General features: G+C 41.3%; 1 protein-coding gene across 2 annotated transcripts in view; it reads right to left on the bottom strand.

Moving 5' to 3' along the window:
* The window catches only part of LOC108786265 (zinc finger protein 219-like), a 37,480-nt gene extending 18,626 nt beyond the window's left edge, over positions 1-18,854 (bottom strand). The window contains exon 1 of one of the 2 annotated variants that reach the window (XM_018555516.1): positions 18,794-18,854. The gene's annotated coding sequence lies outside the window, so the exon portion shown is untranslated. Of the gene's footprint in view, positions 1-17,207; positions 17,438-18,793 lie in introns of those variants that run through there. The other variant, XM_018555515.1, reaches the window with a different exon arrangement.
* Between the last annotated feature and the right edge of the window lie 3,130 nt (positions 18,855-21,984).

Here is a 21,984-nt window from a genome sequence, read left to right as displayed (position 1 = left end):
CCCCAAGTCTTATACATAACTGTCCCTACTCTTGCGACATCTTTGTTGTGTGGCCTGCTGGGCACAGCGCATTCTCCTCACCAGGGCCGAGCTCCATTCATTCCTACAGAAAAGCAGTCTATTATTCATGCCAGCAGTGGAAGGCCTTTCCATAGGAATGAGTTGAAATTGTTAAAAGCATGCAAAAAAAAAAAAAAAGAAGCAATACATGGCCAGGAGATTTTCAATGAACAGGCTGTGTGGTGCCCAAGAAGGTAACACAGTAAAGATTTTAGAGTTTTTGCAATGGGGTGTGCATTTAGTGGCCGTTTTTTTTTTTTACAGTGTGTTAATGCACTGCACATGTCATATTGCACATTAACCTGTGTTGCATTAAGAGTGGGTTTGGCTTTACTTCTCTTTTGGGTGACAGGAGTACAGTTATTATGTAGACCCAAAGTCAGCATATGGTGGGCTATTGTCTGCTGTACGCTGACAGTGCAGAGCTGCACTGCAGCTGGGAAGGAACCTGACAATATTGTCAGGTTCTACATCGGCTACCTGACTCACAGCTGGTTCTGCCTCTCTAGAGCCAGAGCCAGCTGTGCTCACCCCCTCCCCTGTCAGTCCCTTGAATGACCACTGGAGGGACAGGGTGGGGAAAACAGTCAATTCAATTGATACATACAATAGAGAACAAGCTGAGAACGCACTCTAATGCGGTAAAAAAAATCATACAGGACCATTTTTTTGTAATGCATCGTACCACACTAGTGTGCATAGTGGCGAGCTACAATGCAGGTGTGCTGCCTTAGTCTCTTGAGCTGCCATTAAAAATTAATGTCACCGCAAAATAACTCATGTTACGTTATTTACCATGTTTTGCGGTAATGTGCATTACCAGGTTGCGGAGGTGCAAATGGGCACTCGAAGGAAGAGTTGTTGGGATGGAGATTTCAAGGATAAGTGCAATAAATTTACAGCTATCCTTTAAAGCCTAACTCCAGCAAAAGGTCTTGTACCTCTCTTTATGTTCTTATTACAGGCTATTCCTACGTTGTGAATATTTGTCCTCACCGCCTGTCTTTTTCACTAGTGCCTCAAGGATGGGAAGGGACAAGTAATCTTCCCAACAGAAAACTCAGGGGCTCGTGTACATTTGTGATCAGGGCTAAGAGTTACGTACACACTAAACTCTGACCAGACAATCTTTGTAGAATCAACTTTAGATATACAAAAACTATGTAAACTGAGCAGCTACCTATCAATTTGTATCCAGTTAGGCAGGCCCTTGCACTTCATCGTTTTTGGCAGATCTAAAGTAGATTGCAAATAGATTGTCAGGTGTGTGATATTAGAACTAAACTGCATTCAGCATGCCCTTAGTGGCACTGCATTGGTAATGTTTATACAAGATCCTATCATGTTTCATCTTCATGCAACATTCACTGACATACAATGCTCATGGACACAGCAGGCAAGCTGCCTGTAAGGTTTAATTAACCCTACAAAGTGCATCAGACAATCTTGGTTTGAAGTGCACCAGATGAAGCTTGATGCTGACGGAGCTCAAATGCTCCCTGAATGCCCATATACAAGAATCATTAATGTGAGGACTCAGAACCATTTCCAGCTGGATCACTAACTATATATCCTGATAAAAGTTTATTTCTTATTGTAACAGTGCTCTGGGTCGCAGCTACTATTTCTAAAACCAAACCCATTGTTCTTCTATGTCATTACTTATATATCTCTCCATTGTATGTATCCAGTATAAAAAGACAGGCAGGCTTCTGTTGGGTGTGTTTGCCATGTGGGAGCATGTCCCTTTGCTGACACAGCAGTGACCTTTTGGGGTGTGATTAAGTAAATATTTAAATGTCAATAAAATAAGAGTTAAACCTCACTCTATACACGAATCACTTCTAAACCTTTCCAAAATCTCAGTATGATTTTATTCCACTTATGTAATGATAGTATTTACAATGTAAATTCCTTTTTGTCATACAACATACCTTTTATTTATATTTTTCTCCACATTTAAATAACAAAGCTGTCCAGAAAATAGTGACAGGGGCTGGGCCAAACTGTAGCACTGCTAGGGGTGCTAAGGTCGTTTCTTAGTTTTGGCTAGAGTGGAGAAGGATTCGAACCCCTGCCAGGTTTTACCGCTATCTGGGGCTCCACTAGAGACTTACCTTCACTTCCTGTCCTGCTACTAACGCTTTACCAGACAGGAAAGGAGCAGAACTCTACAACATAAATACAGACAGACAAAAATGCTTTTCTTTAGTAGAATAGAGGAGGGCTTAGATTTTTGGCTTTGTCTGTGTCCCTTCTGCAGCTTTCCCTCACTTTCTGTCTGGTAAAACATTGTTAGCAGGAGAGGAATTCAAGGTAAATTTCTCTGATGGAGACCCAAACAGCAGTAAAAGCCGGACAGAAGTTCTAATCCCCGCTCTATACACTTAAAAGTAGATTTAAACCATTTGAATAAAAGGTAACCACTGTGTGTCTGACAATATTATGGTTTGACCCAACTGCTGTTGCTTTCTCAATTGCAGGACTGCTTTGTCTGTGGGTAGAGAGAAATGGAAATGAAGGCACCTTAAATAAAAATCCAGTTCAATAACTGAACACCATCATTATATGAACAAATCAGAAATGGTTGTCAGAATACAGTATTTTTCACTATAGCTGGCTTGTAAGTAGCTTAAAAGCACAGATTGTCCAGTTTAATGAGGATGACAATCCTGGTTCCACCAACCATGCCTACTAACTAGAAGGTCATTATATATGGTCATTATTGGTTCAGGTAAAAGGTCTGCCTACCTCCTGTGATACTTTAAGCTTTAACCAAAATGATCCCATGCACATTAAGGCTACTTTCACACTAGGTGCAATTAAACGCGTTCTAAAATGGTCTTCTGAACACCCACATTGTGTGTGTATGTGTGTGTGTGTGTGTGTGTGTTTGATGTTTTATATATATATATAGGATTTCCAATGGATCGATTCACACCTCGCGTTAAAATGGTTTTATCTGCAGTCAGTTTAGCTACATTTAAAAAAACATAGAAGACAGGTGCGTCAAGGAATTGATTTGGATCTTCTAACCACACCAAAACACATGCAAACGCACATAAACGCGTGTCAACACAAGATGCATTTATTTGCAGAAATGTCACTGGCTACTCCGATGGACTACTTTAATAGACAAAGGACAGATTCATATGCGTGTAAACACACATCATTTTAAGCATCTAGAAGCATAAACAATGCATCTAGCCTGACAGATTTTGCAGACAGATTATTATTATGATGATGATTATACAGGATTTATATAGCACCAACAGTTTGCACAACGCTTTACAATATAAAGAGGACATTACAGTTACAATACAAGTCAAGACAAAATGGTAAGGAGACAAAATGGTAATGAGAGCTTACAATCTCTGCATACAGATCTCTGCATACAAACACAAGCGGCAAGTGTGAATGAAGCCTAATTCAGTGAAAGCGCAAGTCAAACCAGATCAATACTCCTTCAGTGCTGGCAACCTGTTTCCTAACAGAGCCAGAAATGATGGGAGGTAAATTCATATTTTGCATCAAAAGCAGGGAGGGTCTACTAGATTTAGGGTTCTAATACGCAAAAATATTTGCACTACGCAACTAACATCTGCTACTAACCTGCTAATAATTACAGCCACACAGGTCAAGGGGCCCCAAATGTCATGCACAAAGCAGTAATGGTTCCAAGTTCCCCTGGAGTAGGCCAGAGATACAATTTTAAAAAAAGGTGATCAGCTGTGCATTGCCAGGTCACTCCATTTTAGTTAGATTTAGTGCTGTTTAAAATTATCTCCTTTTGATGTGCTGTAGCATTGGGGAGTAAAATACCAACTGCAGATATGCTGTACCTGCTTCTTAAAACTATTGCTAACAATGCCAACACCTGCTGATGCAAAATTCAATAACACGCTTATCAATGTGATTATATATAAAAATGTCTCTAAATTAAGTATTTGATTAACCTGTGAAACATTCCTAGTGCTAACTGATAATAGAGGATGCACAGGGAGCAACATCATAACTTTGTTTATGGTATCATAATGCCATTTATCCAACATTCCTCTTTTCTGAATGAGAAGAAGCTTGGAACAAACATTTTGCAACCCAACATTGCCAGAGATGCTTGGGTCATGCAAGACGTTTCTAAAGCTGACCATACACTAAGGCCCCATTCACACCTATGCGTATTGTAATATGCGCGTCTGTCGCGCGACCGTCACGCGTTTTTTTTTACCGCGATTCGCGGTAAAAAAGCCGCGCGACCGTCGCGCGATTCCAAAGGCTACTTGGCAGTATACTAATGGAAGACGCCCTACAAAACGGACCAATACGCAGCAAAAAACGCTTCGGGACCTTTTCATGCGTGGGCCGTTTTGTAGTGCGTTCGGGACGGGCGGAAATACGGACAGGTGGGAACGAGGCCATTGACTACAGTGCCATTTATTTTTTTGACCGTTTTGTAGAGTGTTCATCGAGCGTAGGACGCGCTACAAAACGGTCAGGTGTGAATGGGGCCTTATAGATTATGTGCAGATTTTCTATGGTCAGATGGGAAAAAGTGCAGCAGATTCCTCCATCTACACTAAACTGTGTGGATGGAGGAATCTCCCACTGGGCCAAGCTCCAGTATCTTGCTAGTCGGCCCCTCTGGCTGCCAAAATACCTGAACAATCTGATTGGATGCAGGCATTGTTCAGGTGTTTTGAGAGCCAGAGGGGCTGAAGCTTGGCCCAGGTGGAGATTCCTCCAGCCACACAGTTTAGCGTAGATGCAGGAATCTGTTGCACTTTTCCCATCTGACCAAAGAAAATCTGCACATAATATAGAAGTGTATGGCCAACAGGGTGTTTGTGTTTTGCATCTGACCTGTGTTTGTGAGGCATTTTTTGTAGGATCTGGAACACAGTGTTTGAATTTTAGATCTTAGGCCTTGTTCACACCAAGCACGGAGCAGGTGCAGAGCAGAGCAGTTGCAGACCGGATCAAAACTGCGTCCAATGTATTCCAATGGTATTTTTTGCTCCAGTTCACATCGCAGCGCGCAGTTCCAGAGCAGGTGAAAAAACAGCAGCAAGCCCTATTTTACCTGCTCTGGATCTGCAAATGCATAAAAAAAAAATGTTTTAAGCCAAAAACGCATCTAAAAGACTAGCGTGCGTGTGCAGAAACCTGACCGGATCTGCTCTGCATTTGGTGTGAACAAGGCCTTATGGAGCAGTATTTACATGTGTTTACAGTTGTTTATGTATGCATCACAATAATTGGCTTTTATCTGGAACTCGCTGCCACATGCAGTGATTTCAGCTAAGAATGTTGAATCGTTCAAAAAGCTTTTGGACGATTTCCTTAGAGACCATAACATACAGGGGTACAGGTACTCAGGCCTTGTTCACACCAAAAGCAGAGCAGATCTGCATGAGTTCCTGCACACGCAGTGCAGTGGGTCATGCTGCGTTTTTGATGCTAGTGTACACCAACTTCATATCATGCAATAACTTCTCTCTGTAAGGGCCTTTATGTAGGAAAACACTAAGTCGCTGTATGTTATGTCAGTAATTTGCAGAATTCCACCAATCATTAATAAACTCATTTATAAAGCTCTAATTGTATGCAGAGAAAACAAAGCTAATCATAAAAACCAATACAAAATAAGCAGGTTTTAAGCATAATTATCATTTTGACTCTAACATTAGGACACTTATTCTTATATCTCCTAAAATATTACAGAAGGGCTGGAGGGATGAAAATATGCAAACCCCTTCCCCAGCTTGCTAATATCAGTCAATTTGCCCTTTAACACCAGGGAGTCTATCTTTAAATCTTCTGCCCAGCCATACATTAGGCAGTGGAAAAGCTGTGCAAATACAGTTTGCACAGCATTTCCACCCCTAGATGGAGTATCCCACAATCCACTTCTCATGCACCTACCAGTTAAAGTTTATCTTTTTATAGTTTTACAGCAGAGGAGAGGTTAGAAGTCCCGCCAGGTTCTGGTGATCACTGTGAGAGAGGGATCGGAAGATACAGACAATATTGTTGAGATCCACCCTGCTTACCTGATTGACAGCTGGCTTTGTCTCTCTAGAGCCAGATGTGCCTGCCCCCTACCTTATCTGTCCCTCCAATGAGCTCTGGAGGAACAGAGAGGAGGGGGGAATCCCTGCAGGGAGGGGTGAAAGACAGTCACCGCACTCTGCAGGGAGAAGCCATGCGCTGAGTGATCAGCAGTTTGTGATCACTCAGTTCTCGAGTTATAGAGCCGGCGTGTGACAGCTGCAGTGTGACACATTGGCTCTAAGTATTGAGAAGACTATATTTTACTCTCCCAATAGTTCTCCTTTAAAGTTGTCACTGGGACAGGAGGCGATGGAAAAATCATCTATAAGGTACATCTGTTCCAGTGACAATGGTCTAAGGCCCCGTTCACACCGGGGCGATCCAAACTGCCCCCTGCCCGAATTGCTCCCTGACCCTTTTTTGCCACGCTGATCAGTGCGGTTTCCACACAGCTTTAAATGGAACCGTGCTGTTCAGCGTGGTTTTGGACGTTTTTATTTGCGTTTCAGCGCTGAAACGCAATAAAAAACACCCAAAACAGCCCTTTTAATCCGCAACCGCCCTGGTGTGAATGGGGCCTAAAGGTGGATCCCCTCACCTTTTCATTTCCTTCTGTTTCTGGGACAGCAAGTGAAGAAAAATTACCCTAATAGGGCACAGACAACAACATAAAAAAATGAAATAGCAGTTTAAACCAATCCCTACTCTATCCAAAAATTAAAAAAGCAGTTTGGTATATGATATATGTTAATTACTTAATTGAACAACAATTAAGGTGGGTAGAAAGTAACTGAAATAATGTCTATTGAATATATAAGTAATTATAACTGGCAGGAATGTAATCCCATGGTCCAGTACTGTCACAGTTATTCTCAAAGAGAACCATTTAGCAGTGGTTTAGTGGCCGTACTGGGAAAAAAATTATGCTTCCCCAAAGCTAACTGTTGTTTTATTCAACAAGAGGAGGATCCAGTGTAGGAAAATGAAGCAAGAAGATCATTTCGTTTTTATTTATTAACTAAATGATAAACGAAATACTTTTTTTACCGCGAATTACGCACGTCTGTGGCTATTACTATAGCCGGAACACGCGGAATCCACCTAGAACATACTTTTTTTTGCGTTTTCATACCAGGTGGACGTCGCACTAGTGTGAACGGAATACATTAGAATGTATTATTTTTTTTATGTTTAGTGCTAACCGCTAATATGTGAACAGAGACTAACAGCAGACCTGCCTTGAGCTGGGGATTCTGCAAGGGAGACCTTTTTTTCGTTCACAACATTTCTATTAAGGTTTTACAAACTTTTCAATGTACAACCAACACAGTAAACACAACTTATACAGAAAGTATTTTGAGAGTCAACATTTATGCAACCTATACCTCATAATGAGAATGTACTCTAAAAACTGTAAAAAGTCATAGGTAGCAATCCAAAGAGTAAAAGGAAGGGCGACTAGAGCTCAGCATTAGTGTTAGCAGTAGGTGAGGTATTCCAGATCCATGAACTAAAGGGAAGAGGAAAAAGTGACATTCCCACAATCAAATAACAGGTTTGGGGATGAAAGAATGGGTTGGGAAAAGAGTGAAGGGGAGGCCACAAGGTACATGACACAAGGGAGGGCAAATTAACAGTGGCAACCCCCTTGGCATGACATTGGTCCCTGTTAATGTTGGGAGGGGAAAAAATGATCAATTCAAGGAGTGCAGATATTGTTATATTTATCTATCGTATTGTTTTGTCTGTGAGATATAATAGTGAAAAATTGTCTAAGAGAAAGTAAAGGGGTCTTCCAGGAGTACATAATCACTTGTATGGCCGCTGTAAATATATGCTGGAAAAATTGTAATTGATTTGGGGTACACCTGGAGGGCTAACTACTCTTTTAAAGCCCACCTCCACCTTTGCAGAGGTATTTAAAAAAAACCATGCCAGCAATGTACACTGAGTTTACATAAAGTAGGCACCTGCAGTTGCTTACGTTTTTTGTTAGCTTTCCTTTTCATCTCCTCATGGAAATGGCTGCCTCTGTGTTTTGCAAACAATCTGTGTATATTACAGCCTTGCTCTCTCTCCCCCCATTCATTAGTATTTATAGTGACAACTTTCCCCTAGACAAGTGTATTGTGTGCAAAGGCAGAGCTGGTGTTTAGTCATTGTGTTAAGGTGCCCATACACTGCACGATTATCGTACGATAAATCGCAGGAAATCCCGCGATTGTACGATAACCGCAAAGTGTATGGAAGGCGTGCGACCGTTTCTACTGCACGGTCGCACGACTTTTGTATTTCGAGCATGTTGGAAAACCAGCCGATTTTTTGAAGTCCACCTCAAGAGAGACCTAATAAATAGGTCTCTCTTGAGGTGGACTTCAAAAAATTGAATACATTTCCATAAAATGTACTAGAGTCTAGGTGTATAACCATCCCATCACAATCCCAAAAGATGTTCTATGATACATGTTGTGTGTCCCCAGATTCCAGAAACTATATTAATTCTACAGGGATTTATTGACAAATACATTCTACTTAAGCAAACAAATCTAATAGCTGTCCACAAATCTAGCCATCTCTGTACTAAAGTCTATGATATTACGTATACACTATGCACTTGCTGAAGATTGTTTTTAATTGTTATATCTGTATAAAAAAATCCAACTGAGGTATTATACCAACGACAAATAAAAAAAAGCATAAGGGGTATATGCATACCATATAAAGATAATTACAAAGATTATAATGATAAAATGTTTACTTCTTTGTAGTCTCTTAGAGATAATTTGGGGTAAATATTTTGATGAAACATACATGCTTTTACCCTTCCTAGATAAGGAAGAAAGATGAAAGAGCACTGAGCATCATTTATATTAAGAGATCTCTGCACTTTAACAAAACACAAAAAATGCTAGCAACATTTACTTCATTAGATCAGAAGCACTACTGCTTCTCTCTAGAAGCAAATTTATGCTCAGCAGAAGTCCCCCTCAATATGAATTGTGTAAATGCAATTATTTTTAGATATAGCAGAGTTTTTGATGTTTAAGTACTTGCTTCTGTATAGTTGAAATCAAGCAGTTCCTCTGCAGCCATGTACAAATCAACTGTTAGAGACGCAATGATCTGACACTTCATATGCCATGCATCATATCCCTGTCAGCATTAAGTATGCATATGGCATAGTAATACTCATAATGACTATTGCACACAATGCTGCAGTCATTGTTGTCTTACCCACATGAGCCACCGCCTCGGTATGAATGTGCCAGCATAAAGGTGAGATGTAGGTTATATATTATATTACATGTATCAAGCACATGTACATAACATCAATTCACTTTAACTGTGCTTTGTATTTTTTACAGCTTTAAGCTGCTATTGCATCCAAATATGATACAGTACACACATGAACAAATACATACACATCAGAATGCCTTCTACTTGTGATGTCCTGAAATGAGCAGCCATTAGCTAGCTATGATTTAGAACACAGTAAAGGAAGAGCCACTCTCACTCACAAAAACTAAAGCATTGTTTTTATAATATGATGCATTTCAGTCATTTGATCAGTTTACTAACTATCGAAAACAAAACTGAAAGTCTGCTTCCTGTTCATACTTCTCCTACACATCTCCAATATGATGTCATTTAAAGAATTCGGTAAAAAATTATGGGAGTCACAAACAAGAGACTTTGGGGATCCAAAATTGAACAAAGTGGACCCCTTAAAAAAAGTAATATACAGATCCTGTTTAGGGTCTAATATCCATACTCCATACAGACGTATGTGGAGGTTTCCTTAAGGCCCGATTCACGTCTAGGCAACAGCGTTTTTTGCTGCACATTTTTGTATGTTTTTACACGCATATACATTAAATACGTGCGTTTTTACAAGCAGATTATGACACACTGAAGTAAATTGACAAAATGCGCTCATACGTGTGCAAAAATGTGTGAAACTAATTGCTAACACAAAATCACCTGCACTCCACGGAAGGTTGGTGCTTGAAGTGACAACACGGATGGCGCCATGTCAGATGCAGTCCATAAAAGAAATCACCAGCACTCGATGATATGTGTAGTAATGTAGGATGTTTTATAAAAAGTAAAGCACTTTTTATTAAATTGTCACATGCGTTTCGGGGCCACGTAGGGTCCCTTCTTCTGGGCGTTCATAGTGACATAGTCAACATTGCATGTGCACAGGAGTGAGTTTCTCATCATCCCACATGGCTTAAGGTGCCTATACAGCTTAAAATTATCTGGTGATATTTGTCTGCGATTGCGTTTTCGTACAGAAATCTTCCAGCTGATGGGAAGTGAACAACCGCAATTACTGTACAACGCGCAGATTTTTGTCTTTCAAGCAGACTAGAAAACTTTTGTCTAGTTGGACGAAAATTGACAGGTTAGTGACGTATCTCAAGATAAAAAGTGAACATGCTCAAATGTCCTTTCGATCAATGAAAATTGGCCAGGAGGTGGTGCTGACGAGCGTTAATTGCTAACTACATTGGTCTGTGCACGATGGTGAGATGTTTGCACAAAAAAAGTGGTACAATGCTTGTAAAGCTGCCCATACACCTTACAACCATGGCACGACTTTCGTTGTGCAATGATTGTAAGGTAATTAAAATCTTGTACGATCTGCCCATCTTGGACAGGCAGATCGTACTTGATCATAGCAAGCCTTCCCCGCTGAGGGGAGGGCTGCCGATGATTCCAACGCTGAGCGGGCAGTGTGCGCACACCGGCCTGTTTGGCATTTGTCTTCCGAGCACGCCACTAACTCGCTGAAAATCTTACGATAATTGGCAGGTTTTCAAGCGTGCTCGGAAGACAAAAGACCTTACAGCAGAAACGGTTGCACGCCTTCCATACATCTGCCGATCAACGTGCGATTGCGGGATCACCCGCGATTATCATACGATAATCGGCAGGTGTATGGGCACCTTAAGGTGTATGGCCACCTTAAGACTGTGGCTTGTTGAGGTTTTGGTTACAATACTTTGCATGTGTGGGGAATACAGACGCATTCCTAATCCTATTTTGTTGTGACTAGTGCCTGCCATTGCTACAGAACCCAGGCGCCATTTTAGAGAAGTTCAGGGCGTAAATTTATCATTTCAGCAATTGCCTTTCTAAGTACAAATTTTAACTTCAGCTGCCACAAAATGATTTACAAGGACACAACTAAGGTAATGCTTATTCTCTATTATTATTTTGATCATTATATCAACCTGAAACTAAGGGGGAACTAAAACAGAATTTTACTTCCTGTTTTCTTCCGTTATAATAACAATAGGATCTCATCTTAACAAACTAAGGTTATTCTTGTAACCCCTACACTGAGGAACAGTGACATTATAAACAGAAGAAAAAACAGCACCTTAAAGTTTTTTTTATATTGGTTTCCTCGGCTGCCCATACACCTTGTGATCATCGGACAACACTTTTCGTCTGAAGATCGAAAATTGTACGGCGGCCCTATCCTGCCTCGATTATCGCAAGGTTGGATCAGCAGTGATTAAAGGAAAGCACCTGGACGAATTGCGGTAATCGACCGCATGTATTTTGGACTGCGCATGTGTTGTGTAGATTGTACAAATTTTGACGTACGGAAACCCCACCAACCTTGCGAAAATCGTACGATCGACCGAAGTTTTCTAACCTGCTGGTTACTCAAAAGTCGATCGATTGTACAGTATTTGCCGTTGTAGACTGCCCATCAACCTTACGAATATTGGATGAAAACGAAAATTGGTCGATATCCGTAAGGTGTATGGGCACCTTAAGCCAGAATAGCTGATTTGGAAAAATTCTCCAATTCAGCTCACTTTCCAGTTCAACTATGTTGTCCTAGATTGTTCACTTCTCCTGCCTTCTCCAGACTCTTCACCCTTTTTATATCTTTGGGCATTTCAAATGTGTTTCCGACCAAAGCCTTTATAAAGACAAATTGCTCCTATTTTTATTCCCTGGCATGGCATGCAGAGGCTCAGGGTTCCTCAATGTATTAAAGAACAGGTGCATGAACTTTTTTTCTTTACTGATGCGGCCTAATGCTTTTGCCATTTGGACATAACTTGCCAGTCTGTCATCACACTGCCCCCACCTCCCCCCCCCCTCCAAATCCCATGCTGCAAAAACAAAAACCTCTTAAGTAGTGTATAAATGTACCACCTTAAACAAGATAGATGAGTGGGTGATGTGTAAAAAACAAACACTCACCTTTGTGTCCCTGAACCTACAATCTGCTGCAAACAACTGTCTGGACCTACGACCTGCTCCTGTGACATAACTCTACTATAGAAGACACTGGAGACATCCAGGAGATCACAGTGGCACCTTCAAGCAGTGGATCAGATGATCAAGGACACATAGGTGAATGTGATCTGTCCAGTGCACTTAATGGCACTTGCTACTTGTCATTTAAAAATTGAATAAGGGCAAGCACAATCCAATGTAATAAAGTTGTATGACATTAGAAACAAAGCACTGGAACTTACCTTTCTCTGTATCCCTAGGCAATGGCATGTGTCACTTTCTATTTCTCATTCTCAGGGTCTGTCCTACTTTCATTATAGTAGTTCCTACATTAATAGAATAAGTGCTGCAGGACCAATGAAAGAGCAGACTGTGTGAATTATTCAACATTATGATAGATTTATACTGTGCCATGAATTGGCCAGAATTAAAGTTACCGTGCAAATTCCATCTGGAGTCATTTTATCCAGTCGCCAGGACTGAATCTACCAACTAATGCGTACACATTATATCTATACAGTATTAGGTATAAATGTATCCCAGCTACATATGCATACTATGCATTTGTATTTGTAACACTTGGCTGCAACGCTGCAATGTGTATATTGCAGGAAGCCTGTAATAATAACAATGTTACTGCTGAAGCATCAAATGCTAGTATGCAAGTATTATCCTAAATTACACTTATGTAATATATGTAGCTTTTCTAAGTGCATATACAATGGGCATCACGGGCCCAAGCAAGAAGGCAGCAATCTCATATTCTCCTACTTACAAGTGTCTCTGATGGTTGGAGGTGTTAGTTATCACAGAGAAAGATTTTCCTACTTGTTGAAAAATCTCCTTACACACAAAGCCTATTCATTACTTTTGCATCAGGCGAGTATCACAGCAGGTTCCTGTGCTCAGTAAACCTGTGTGAGGCTGGTCAGATACCTCCCCCCACCCATTGTTCTTCTATGTCCATCCTTGTATTATTGGCCTTCACTGATAGGCTTGAGGAAAGAATACAGTCTGTGTACCCAAAGTACCCAGTCAGTTTCCGTTTTTTTTAGCTCAAGTTGGAAGATACAACGAGCTGAGTGGTTGCTGTACGTAACAGTTGCACTCATTTTTTTCATTTGTAAAAAAATCAGGTTGACTGTGCCCAATAGGTTGCACGGACATAGACTGTAGCAAAGCAGAAAAGATATGTACAAAACTCTGGTCTATTTAGTTTTCCACAATTCAGAGAAGTAATGCCATCATACACAGACAAAAATTGTTACATGATAAGAAAGTTGGACAAGAATTGGCCTGTGTATGAAATGTGAATGAATGCACTGGCAGACTGGTACTGGCAGTAATTGGGCAGGTTGGTTTACATCTGTTCATCTTTACAGAGAGGGAGAAAAAAAAACTTGGCGTTTTTTTTTAGCAGGGAGATTGCCAATAAGCAAGGAACAGTGGATGTGTAAAGGTGCCCATACACCTTACGATTATCGGACGAAACTTTCCGTCCGATGATCGAACCGTCGTACGATTTTCGTACGACGGCCCCATCCTGCCCCGATTATCGAAAAGGTTCAATCAGCGGTAGTTAAAAAAAACACCTGGACGACTTGCGGTAATTGAACGCAATTATTTTCGTTTGCGCATGAGCAGTGTTAATCGTACGACTTTTGACGGACGGAAACGTCACCAACCATGCGAACATCGTTCGATCGACCAAAGTTTTCAAACATGCTTGACTGTCAAAAGTCGTACGATTGTACAGTACTATCGGTCGGGCACTCTATTCACACGTTACGATTGTCGTACGAAAAGTCGATCGCATACGAGTATCGTACGATAATCGTAAGGTGTATGGGCACCTTAAGTCAGGTAAATGGGCTATTTCAAAGGTTAGACACAAGCAGGCATGACCAGCTTAAACATAATAAATGTCCCCTATGTATACTCGCTAGCGCATCACACACACAAAAAATAATAATTTCAGTACATAGTTGGGAATGTCCCTCAACATTAATGCTGAAACAGCAAATTACTGCAAAAATGCTGTCACTTCTAAAACAAATATGACATCTTGCTCACAGTTTGTACTTTGTTCAACTTATTTTTAAATCTCCTAGTCAGGTGTGTTTAAATAGGCAATCCAAAATGCAGTGGAGACATGCAAAGTGCAGTAACCAACAGCAACCAAGTGCCTTTTACCTTCCATTGATTTACTGCAGTCCATTGACTACCTTTTGGTTGGAAGAGTTCATGCACGTTCTTTCCTGTAAAAGTTTGGGGTCAAATAAAATATTGAAATATTAGTCACTTTTTAACCGTTTTTTTCTACTGAATGACGGCTTTCTCAGATTATTACACAGGTACCATTTGAGGATGTCCACACAGATATTTGAAACAGCATGTATGACTTATAAGATGACTGCATTTTTTTGTGTTGAGATACACATATTTCTTTTCAATTGTGCATCGATGTCTGGATACAGCCGTATACTGTAACATCCCACTGAAGTCTGGAGTGCAAAAGATTAGGTTTTACAGTCTATAGTTAACTACCAAAATAATATTCAGTCCATTAAACTATTTTGTCTCGGTATTTGGAATGGACTGTTTTTTTTTAACCAGTCAGAATTCTCAATGAGACAAGGCTATCAGGTGCAGCGAGTCTGTCTATATTTGCACTACAGACATCTCTGGCAGTAGAATCAGCTGTGTGGCCACCATGTGTTCCCTACGGGGATGCACCATGTGGGCAGCACACTTTCACCTTCCATTCCTCAATAGCACCATATGGGTGGCTGGCACTCCTAGCAGTCCCAGAGCACCCTGATACTTTAGAGATGTAATGCGTGCTATGGTGCAATTCACAGCAGGAGGAACCTCCATCTCCAATATCATCTCCCATCACAGATAGTAAACTGCTATGCTACAAGCAGAACCCTTTTTTTTGCAGACACATATACACTAATCCTGTTATCCTGCTCACTGAATATCTGAACCTGTGGCCACCTATACCCTTTATATATGTATATATACGATGTATATGGATGAATGAGAAATCTTCAATGTGTAACCCTGTGCATTTAGGTCTCTGCACCTGTGCCTCTATTGCAGTGCATCAAGTCGCCATTATACATTCTGGGGCACAGATGACATGGGAGGATCATGTCTCCTACAGTTTAATGAATATTAATCCTGCAAATGATGTAGCACAGTTCCCAACATAGCACCATTATTGTCTGAAGCAAATGTTGATGTATAGAAGTTCTATTCAAAACATAAAATCCACATTGTTTGGAAGGACTGTTAACCCCATTTTATGCCTTCTATTTACATAACTATTTTCCCCATCACCAATTATTTCTCAGTTCCCACTGTGTGTAACCACAATCTAAAATATTGAAAATGCCACTGACGAGTTTGTGTGTTTTTGTAATCTCTGTTTGTATATGTGGCTATGTTTTCCTATTGTAGAGAGACCCTGGAGACTATGTATGTATAACTTTTCTGTGCGTGTTTGTATACCCTTGAGAAAAGGCCAGTGTTCATCACTGTAACTGTATACATAACTGTGTCTCTACATGTAATCTCATATGTGTACTGCAGTGTGACAGGTTATGTCTGCTGTCTGTGTATAGACTTACATGAGCAGATAAGTTTTCTGCACGCCTGTGTGTTTCTGTGTGTATCTGTGAATGTGCATATTCCTGTGTGTATGTGTGCGCCCGTGTAATTTCATCACACATTCATTACTCAGACTCACTCAGCCATGTAATAGAGACAGAGAGAGCGAGAGACAGAAAATCACAAGGCCTCATTCTACCCCCTCCCTGCCCAGGCCCCAGACAGACAGGCGGGCATGTATATGTGGGGCGGGGGTGAGAACCCACCCTTTGCTGCACCCCACTTAACCCTTTCTCAGGCAACAGGAAGGCATGTGAAGTAACACAGGCAGCTCTGTCACAAACAGGGGTTAGAGTACTTATTATCAAACTGTCTTCTGCTGACTCCATGATGCACAGGGTTAAACCTGTATCTCTCCCCCCTCCCTCTTGCACCCTGTCCTCTCTTTCTTTCACCAAAAACCCTTTCACCTTATTCTGTGACTCCCCCCTCCTTCATTCTCTTCACCCCCCCACTGCTTCACAGTACAAAGACCCTCTCATTCCCCTAACCCTCCCTCCTTTATTCTCACATTCCCCCTCTTCCTACCCCCCTTTCCCATGCTCAGCATAGAAGGAGAGAGAGTGAGAGAAGAAAAAACACACGCTTAAAGGGAAAAAGTTGCTCTGTTGTTCCCTTAATGTTTCTTTCCTGGTTTTAAACAGTCTTTCTTAATCACGCTATTTCAGTTCCTACATGTTGACACTTGTCTCCCTTCTCCCTGTCTCATTTCGTCCGGTGCCTCTGTGCATCCTTCTCAGGATTCTCTCTCACTCTCTTTCTCGTTCCTCTTTCTGTTTCTCTCCTTCTCTCTCACTCCCTTTCTCCGCCCCCAATCTCTCCGTTTCCCTCTCTCCTCTTTTTCCTCTCTCTCTCTTTCTCCCGTTTCTCTGTGTCTCTTTACCCTCCCTCTCTCTTTCCCCCCCTCCTCTCTACTAACCCTCTGCACCTGCTAAGTTTTTTAACCAATATTTCATTTTATTTCACTCCCTGCTTTCACCGTTTACAGAAAAACAAACAAAAATTATCCCCCACTCCAAAAAAAACACATCCTCCCAAACACTACTCCATCCGTCCTCCCCAGACCCTGATGTGGGATACGAGTCCCCGTTCCCGGACAATAAATGGATAAAATAGTGTTCCCCCGAGCAGTAAAGTCTGTGTGTTATACTCACACTCCCGGGCAGAGAAGAGATTATCTGCTCCCGACGTCAGCGCTACGTGGTTGGTGAAGAATTAAACCCATGGCAGGGACAGCGAGATGCCTCTTTGTGCTTTTCATGCGTGCTGCAATTTGCATTTTCTAAGGGCCTTTCATCAAGCATGCGATCTCTCAGGGAGAGTTACACAAAAGCAGCTCAAATCCCCGCCACAAAAATGGATGCCCCCCTTCCTCCCCCTTCTCCTCCTCTATCTCTCTCCTCTCGCTGACTGCCTCTCTCACTTTCTCTCCTTTTCCCTCTCTTTTTAGGAGCAGTCTCTCTTTCAGAGCCTCTCTCTTCCCCCTGTCTCTCTTCCTGTCTGCCTATTGATTAATTTCTGTCTGTCAACACTGCTCTGTCTCTCTCACTCTCCCTGGGCTGATTTTTTTTTTCTTTGATTCTATAATCTCTCTCGCTCCCTCCTTCTCTCTCTCACTCATTCCTTTAATATCTCACTTCATTGTTTCCTCTGTCCCGCTTTCCCTCTTCCTCACTCTGCTGAACTCTCTCTTTTGATCTTTTTCTGTACACTTTTCTTTTGGTTTTCTCTTCCCGTAGCTTCCTCGCTCCCACAGTTTTCCTGTCTGAATCCACACATGGTCCCTCCCCTTTTACACCTATATAATTCTTTTGAGGTTCTTTCTTTCACAATGAGTCTCGCATCTGCTCTTTTTACTCTCTTGTCTGTCACTCTATAGTAATCGAGCTATGATTTATTCTGAATCTCTCCAACCTATGCTGCACCTTTCCTCTTGTCACCTATGCCCTATGGCATGGTTTTCCTCTATTTAGTGTGCCTGTCTTCTACACTAATCATCTTCCCTTGCATCTCCTTCTGCGGTCTCTTCATGCTAACCTCACATGCACTGTGTGTTTCCTATAATTCTCCCTCTATCATACCTCTCCCCCTCCGCATGACCCTCTTAATTATTGCATTTTCCTTCCCTCACCTGTCTTTGTCTTCAGTTTGTGCTGGTCATTTGTGGCAAGGTGCAATTCTGTGCACCAATACCAGTGCCTTACACAGTGTACTATACGGGTGATGTCTGCTGTGGGTCTGCACTGGTGTTTTCTGTAATTTGACTGCAAGCCCAAGATCATGGCTTAATGCACACTGCATGGTCAGATCTTGTACAAATGCCATACTTCAGTCTTTACACACCACTGTCCTGCCAAAGCATCGGCCCTTTGTACAGGTGAAACACTCGGTTAGCTACATTTTATTTAGTAACAAATCTTCGTCCTGCGCAACACCGAAGCCTAAAGTTCTGTGCATGTGTGCCACAATCTGTTACATAAGTGATTCAAAGTGCAGGGGTATTATGCTAAAAAAAAAAGTGGAATTCTGGCTTTTGCCTGCACTATGCATGCTTGACTTCTTGTAAAACGCCCCTGCTTCTCTAATATCTCACCCACACCATCTGTCTTCTTTGCATTCCTTGTTTTCCTTACAATTTACCTAAAACAGAGAGATCTGCTCTTTCCATATGCTCTTTCATTTATCTATCAAACCTCCTCATATGATTCTTTCCTGCTCCATTTTGTATGTGGTATATTACCTGTATCTTCTGTCTCCATTTCTCTGTCTTCCTGTTTGTTTCGTGCCTCCTCACATCTCCGTGAAGACTCAATTTATTGATCAGGAGATAATGAGGACACAGTCTGAATGACAACACAGAGGAGAGAGAAAGAGGCAAAAAAAAGAAATCACTATCACCTTACACACAGATACACAGCCTTCTCAAATATTCACATGTATGTGCAATTCATAGACATACAGATAACACGCAAAATCTGCCTGTGCCACTGATATATATATATCATTATAATAATATCGAATTATTTGAGTTGTGTTCCTGTCATCATCACAGAAATACTTGTGCTGCCATTCCTAAGACCATCCACTATTTGTCAAGCTGTCATGCCGATCCCCTAGTTTCATTACTTAGTAAGCACAGCTGAGCAAACTGATTTCTGAATCTGACAAATTTGGTGAATCCCAATGTTTTCTATTTATTTGAATTGGGTATGCAGATTTATCCAGACTGTGAAGCAGTCTGCAGTTCCTGATTTCTTGGACTGATAAACCATGTGATTTTCCACAGATGAATCTGAAGGCACATAATCAGGCAAACTGGATATCTGCAATTTGCCAAAAAGTATTCGATTTTCCAAATTTACTATTCCGTCATCCTTATTAGTGAGGCAGTGACTCAGAACTAGTATGCAAGTCAAGACTGCTTTTAACAGTTGCATACTTGCTCCAGGTCAGCGACTCACTAGGTAGGAAAGCTGGAGAATCAGCATGTTAGACAGGAAACTTTCTGTCATGACAGGTTCCCATTGAAGCAACTGTGCACAAAAGCGTATCATCCGATACCTCCAGGTTTGCTAGCAAACAATCTTTGTCAGTTGGATATATAAAATATTAGTCAGTAAGAGGTTAGTTCATTGTAATACATAATTATAATAGTCACTTTTGCATGTAATATGAAATGTTATAGCAACCAAGCAGATGTAATTACCCAGTAATACAGCAAGAGTCTAGTGAAACCTAGCTGGTTTATATGGATTAAAGGCCCGTTCACAGCAGGTCATTAAATACCCCTTACTTCCATCCATGGCAAAAACCCAGAGAAATGCTGAGTAGGCCAAATATCACAAGTTGCTTCTGCAAACTCAGTATTCCCTTGAGATCTTGGCAAAGGAGCATGACATCACCTTCTGCAGTATGAAACTGGGGGTAAGTATATTTAGTAACTTTTTCCCTACAGCTTTTGTTATTTATTGCAGCACTTTAGCATGGGGGAGATGTGGGGAGTAAATAAGCAGACCTTGCTGGTAGTGCAGGGTCCACTTTAAAAACAAAACTCAGGAAGTGAAAGTGAAAAGTAGCCCCACCCTCTCACATGACAGAATTTAGTGTGAACTGGGCCAACAGTGGAAGGAGCAGGGAGTTGATGTATAAGACGAGGGTGGAGCTTCTTGTCAGAGAGAAGTCTGGGGGAAATAAAGCCTGCTGGCTGGAATGTGCAGATCTGCCTGCAGTCTGACAATCGTCAGCCTGTTAATCCATTGATTATGGGTATGAAATATGATGGGATTATGTTCGGAGTGTATTGGAGAGCATAGTGGTGTGTCCTCTCTGTATAGCATGTGACAGTCTCCAAACTGTCCTATTCTGTACACTGTGCACTACGTAACATGCTACTGCCACACTGCAGTCTACAAACTTTGAGAGACACCCGTTGTGTGGGTCCCCTCACAGGCTCCCAGTAGTTGATGTTTTGTATCTTTTGCAGTCTAGACTTGTTTTACTAGTTTGCAATAGGTAGAAACTAGTTTCAAATCACTGAGGCTGGGTTCACACCTAGGCAAAATTGTGCATTTCCACGCATGCTTTTAATGCACGAGCTTATGCGATTTTTTTGTGTGCTTTTTTACGCATAAATCAAGTCACGCGTTTTTGTGAGCAGATTGTAGCTCATTATAAATATAGAAAATGAACTGCGCCAATAAGCAAGCTAACAGCTACAAGGCACTGGAATGTACACCCACTGTGAGTGTGTATACGTGAAAAATGAATAACTAAGAACTAGATTGTAGCTCATTGATGTTAATGGGCAGACATGCATTAAACACACGCAAAAACACAGCAAATTTTTCAAGCATTTCCTATTGAGTCTATGGGGTCAAAACAAGCTGTAATATGCCACAAAAAAAAGTTCATGTACTTTTTCCAGCGACAGGCGTTTTGGTTATTGCGACAAAACGCTCAGATGTGAACAGGGCCATAAAAATGAATGGGATTTTTTGGGGGGGGGCATATATTTTGATTGTTTTTTAGGGCAGAAAAAGCTACAGAACGCTCCAGGACTAAAGGGACCTGGGAGGATGGTGAAGGTTTGCTGACATTCTAGAGCAGGGATGTCCAAACTACGGCCCTCCAGCTGTGGTGGAACTACGAATCCCATGAGGCTTTGCAAGATTCTCACAGCCACAGACATGACTCCCGGAGAGAGATGCTTCATGGGATTTGTAGTTTTACCACAGCTGGATGGCCGGAGTTTGGACATCCCTGTTCTAGAGCATCATAGAGTGGAGGAGAGCGCCGGATGCCAGGGCTATATATTATATATGATAGTATATATTAAAGTATGATTAATATATTGTCCTTTTTTTTTACATTGTGTTTTTGTACTAAACCAAACCCCCTTGGTTAAATTAGCTAATTTCTTATCACCCTAAACATATTTTGATCGAGTTGACATCTCTGACAACGCTCCACTCTCAATACTATGTGATATACTCTATGCACAATAATTATATTAATAGATAGGACAAATATCACCTCATTCAATGAATGGGCACACTTTTGCTGGCTTACAGTTGTGCTCCTAAGTTTCCATACCCTGGCAGAATTTATGATTTCCTGGCCATTTTTCAGAGAATATGAATAACACGAAAACCTGGTCACTCATGGGTAGTGTTTGGCTGAAGCCATTTATTATCAATCAACTGTGTTTACTTTTTTCAATCATAATGACAACAGAAACTACCCAAATGACCCTGATCAAAAGTTTACATACCCCAGTTCTTTTAACATCAATGGCAGCTTGAAGTCTTTTGTGGTATGTGTGGATGAGGCTCTTTATCTTCTCAGATGGTAAAGCTGCCCATTCTTCCTCCAGGTCCTGTACATTCTTGGGCTGTGTTGCATGAACTGCACGTTTGAGATCTCCCCAGAGTG

This window comes from Nanorana parkeri, unplaced genomic scaffold (assembly GCF_000935625.1).
Source record: "Nanorana parkeri isolate BGI_ZX_2015 unplaced genomic scaffold, ASM93562v1 scaffold199, whole genome shotgun sequence".
NCBI classification, from domain to species: domain Eukaryota; kingdom Metazoa; phylum Chordata; class Amphibia; order Anura; family Dicroglossidae; genus Nanorana; species Nanorana parkeri.
The sequence above is the reverse complement of the archived record's forward strand: the minus strand, read 5'-3'. Positions and strand labels throughout refer to the sequence as shown.